General features: G+C 40.4%; 1 protein-coding gene across 1 annotated transcript in view; it reads left to right on the top strand.

Annotated features, from left to right (window-relative positions):
• Nucleotides 1-5,000, top strand: part of prkd1 (protein kinase D1) — a 143,756-nt gene that overhangs the window by 119,145 nt on the left and 19,611 nt on the right. The window lies entirely within an intron of this gene.

Genomic DNA, 5,000 nt, shown 5'->3' with positions numbered 1-5,000 from the left:
TGAAAATGAAAAAGAAGGTGATGATGAGGAACCAACTTTTACCGATGTCATAGAAGCTCTTTCAACGGCATCTGGTGATGGACAGTTTAGCCTCCCTCCACACTACAGGTGTGCATCACACACAATTAACCTCATTTCAACAAGCGACGTTGACAAACATCTAAATTCCTGTGCAGACACCAAGGCTGTATATAGGAGTAGTCTTGCAAAATGCTCTGCTCTTTGGACTAAAGCAAGTCGATCCACATTAGTGTTGCGGGGTGAGGGAGAGTGAGGACCCAAATGCAGAGAGAGGCAGGCAAGCAGGAGATGGTGGAACTCAGGGATTTAATTATAACAAAAAGCGGCAGCACAAAGACTGGAAAACTTACAAACAGAAACTGACGGGCAAAACACAGGCAGGAGTAAAGTGACGCAGAAACAGACACAAGGCACAGGACGGAAATACAAGGGCATGGGCACAAACTAAACAGGTATTGACACAAAACGATCTGACACAAGACAAGGGGAACACAGAGGCTAAATACATGAGGTGATGGGTAAATCAGAACAGGTGAGACAACAGGTGAAGCACATAAGGGCGGGGCAGGACAATCAACCAAGGCGGGAAACAGAAGGCAAAGCTAGACATGACAAGACAGAAGACCAGACTATCAAAATAAAACAGGAAGCAGGACAAACCCTCAATACAGACAACACTAAACACCAGGGATAACAGAGACGACAGGAACACAATGCGGAATAACAAAAATGGGAAACAAACACAATACGGTCAAAACAGGGTAAACAGAAAACATACAAAACAGGAACAGAAATGTCCAAAACCACAACAATTAGACTCTGAACAGGTGGAGGAAGTCAGCCGCAGGAGACTAATGGTACCCACATCCACGAGGTGGAATTCCCTGTGCGAGGCCATTTCCAGAATCATCACAATTCCGATGAATGAGCTGAATCCCCCGGTGTGTAAAACTGGGAGTCAAGTGCCTTAATGAAAGGGAGTAGCTATTCTTACAAGAGTACCGCACCGTGATGAAGCCCCTGACCGTAGCACTGGACATCTTACAAGGGGATGAGTGCACCTATGGGGCTTTACTACCAACACTCACAAGCCTGATGTCAAAGACACTTGCCCTGAAAGATGACAGCCAGCCTTCCAGATGTTATTGTGAAGGTAAGATTATTATTTGATAATTGATTTGGGTTAAAATTAGAGATGGTCCGATACCATTTTTTGCTTCCCGATACCGATTCCGATACCTGAACTTGTGTATCGCCCGATACCGAGTACCGATCCGATACCAGTGTGTCATATATTTGATTAGGTTTTATATGTATACTACTATCTCTGTATGGATGTGATATTATTTCTATCTTTGTGAAACATGAACAAAGACAAACAATGAACGCCACAGAACTTTCTTTTATTAAACTTTTCTCCAGTTTGACAGTCAGTTATAACGGAAAAAATAACATAAATGAACTACTTTAACGTAGATTTTCTTTAGGTCTTTATTACGTGGTATCGGATCGGTGTATAAACTCCAGTACTTCCCGATACCGATACCAGCGTTTTAGGCAGTATCGGAGGCGATACCGATACCGGTATCGGTATCGGAACATCTCTAGTTAAAATGATAGAATATAATAAGGGCTGGGACTTTATCGCATTAATTACAATTAATTAATTACAGAAAAAATAAGTTATATAGTTATATCATATTGTATTTTACAGGCCGTAAAGATTCGTTTTGATGCTGTACTGGATAGCCAAGAAGGACTTCTTGCAGCGGCCACTTGTCCCGAGTTCAAACTTCGATGGCTGAGAGATTTTTTTATTTTATTTTTATTTATCCTTTATTTTACCAGGTGATGTCCCATTGAGATAGTCATATCTCTTTTACAAGGGAGCCCTGGAGCAACAGTACACAAGTTACACAGAATCACAAAAACAGACACAGCAAACAAAAAACATTTACAGTACATGTAAAACAATTTAAAATAACATAAAAAGGCTTATTGAAAACATGTGCATTGTTCAAATTTTGTTTGTTTAAGTAATTGTTTAAAATGTTTAAGTGGGATGAGAACAGAGATGAGCGTAGGAGAGAGCATTTGAAGGAGCTTCTGACAACGGAGTGTCGTAAAACTGCTCCTGCAGCTGACAATGCTAATGTGTCCCAGCTGGCAGCCAGCCCTGCTGAAATGGACTGTTTTTGATTTTGAGAACCAGCACACAGAAAGCTTCTCAGCAGAAAAGGAAATAACTGACTTTTTAAGGTCAGGGTATGAGCTTGAGATTCTGAATCAGTTCCCAAACCTCAAAAAAGATGTACATGAAATACAACACTCCAACTCCATCCAGTGCACCAGTGGAACAGCTGTTCACTTTAGGTGGATTGGTGCTTTCCCCGAAAAGGAACAGACTGTGTGATAGGAGGTTTGAGAAGCTTCTGCTGATGCGATATATCCAGTGGTTCACTCTTGAAAGAAAAGAAAAACACGTAGGGCCTTGTCAGGGTAGCCATAAAATGAGACTGGACTAGCATGCAACAGCATTTTCTGTTTTGGTAAACTCATTTTTACTCCTCTCTGCACTTTACTGTTAAAAGACGTAAATGTTAATAATTTGGAATACAGATGAGGAGAGACTTTCATTTTAATTATTTTATTGCTGTATTTTATTTACATCTATTTGAATGAAGTATTTTACAAAAAATATTTTTATTTTATATGCTGGAATATGCAGAAATATAAGTTAACAGAAGAAGGACTTCCTTTATTTCATTAAAATGTGGTGGAATGTGCAGAAAATAGGTTTAAGTTCAACAATTTTCTTCAAGTCTGAGACTGTTGCATTTAATTTAATTTTTGCCTGATGCAATGTGCATAAAGTTAAAAGATTGAAACTAATAAAACAAGTTTTAAAAAGAGAATGTTTCATTTGATTAAATTTTAGATGATGGAATATGCCGAAAGAGTAGAATTAGGCTGAAAGGTCTATTGCTTTATAGCGTATTCAGGTCGTGCATCATGTTTTTGAAAAGTAACTAGTAAAGTAACTAATTACTTTTGAAAATAAGTAATCAGTAAAGTAACTGGATTACTTTCTCGGAGAAGTAATCAGTAATCAGTAAATAATTACTATTTCCAAGTAACTTGACCAACACTGCACACAAGCACGCACACACACAGACACACACACACACACACACACACACACACACACACACACACACACACACACACATACACACAAGCACGCAGGCACACACACGCATACACAAAAGCATGCACACACACGCACACAGACACACCCATGCACACATGCACACACACAGACACACACACACACACACACACACACACACACACAAATGCACACCCACATGAACACATGCACGATCGCACGCGCACATACACGCACAAACACACACTCAAGCGCACACACAAACACACACGCACAGACACACATACACACACAAACACACGTACACACACACACACTCAGGTTCACACAGACACACACTCACAGCAGTGCTGCTGCCAGTGATGAGACTTCCTGTCGTGAACGACTTCATTACCGTAGCAACACTGTAGGGGTGTGACATCCCGTAATATTCCAGCGCTGCTCAACCTGCACCGCACACCTGCACAGAAAAACACTGCTCACATCACTTCATGTCTGCTCCGTTAGCCACACTTTTTGGGAATATTATAACTTTGATTTGATTTCTTTAGATTAATTTACTTCAGAATAATCTTCTTTTCGACAGACACACGGCCATCATGCCCTAAAATATATCTGAAAGCACTCAAACAACACTGTTTGGTTGATGGTTAAAGGTCTTGCCATAGGACCTTTAATCATATCAGATTTTATCATATCAATTATATCATAAATTTGGGTTTCTTTCAACCAAATTGTCAAAAAAAATGGATCCACACAACGCTCTTCACAAGGAAAATGAATTAACAGTTCACTACTTTCATTGAATTTTGGTGTTTTATTCAATTTTATAGCATTTGATGAAAAATTTATGAGAGAACATTGAAAAACATGACAAGAATTTGAGAAAAATATTTTTTAAATGGGGGAAAAAAAACTGAGAAAGAAATTGAGAAAAACGCTGGAAAAAGGGAAAAAAAACATTGTGAAAAAGGCCAAAACATTGAAATAAAAGATGAATTTGAATTCTGACCGAGAAAATAAAAAAGTTGCACAGTCGACAGGAAGACAAGTCGAGACGAGACAGGTCAAGACAATTCAAGTCAAGACCAGACAAGTCGAGACGAGACCAGACCAGACCAGACCAGACAAGACCAGACCAGACAAGACAAGACAAGTCAAGACCAGACAAGTCGAGACCAGACCAGACCAGACCAGACCAGACAAGACAAGTCAAGACAAGTCAAGACCAGACAAGTCAAGACAAGACAAGACAAGTCAAGACAAGACCAGACCAGACCAGACCAGACAAGTCAAGACAAGACAAGACAAGTCAAGACAAGACCAGACCAGACCAGTCAAGACAAGACAAGTCAAGACAAGACCAGACCAGACCAGACAAGTCAAGACAAGACAAGACAAGTCAAGACAAGACCAGACCAGACCAGACCAGACAAGTCAAGACCAGACAAGTCAAGACAAGACAAGACAAGTCAAGACAAGACAAGACAAGACAAGTCAAGTCAAGTCAAGTCAAGACAAGACAAGACAAGACAAGTCAAGTCAAGACCAGACCAGACAAGTCCAGACCAGACCAGACCAGACAAGACCAGTCAAGACCAGTCAAGACAAGTCAAGACAAGTCAAGACCAGACCAGACCAGTCAAGACCAGAACAGACCAGTCAAGACAAGACGAGTTGAAACATGTCAAGTCAAGACCAGACCAGACAAGTCTAGACCAGACCAGACCAGACCAGTCAAGTCAAGACGAGACAAGAAAAGACAAGACAAGACGAGTCAAGACAAGATGAGTCAGGTCAAGACAAGACA

The sequence above is a fragment of the Perca flavescens genome, chromosome 20 (genome assembly GCF_004354835.1).
Source record: "Perca flavescens isolate YP-PL-M2 chromosome 20, PFLA_1.0, whole genome shotgun sequence".
Lineage (NCBI taxonomy): Eukaryota > Metazoa > Chordata > Actinopteri > Perciformes > Percidae > Perca > Perca flavescens.
This window is presented reverse-complemented; position numbering and strand designations above follow the sequence as displayed.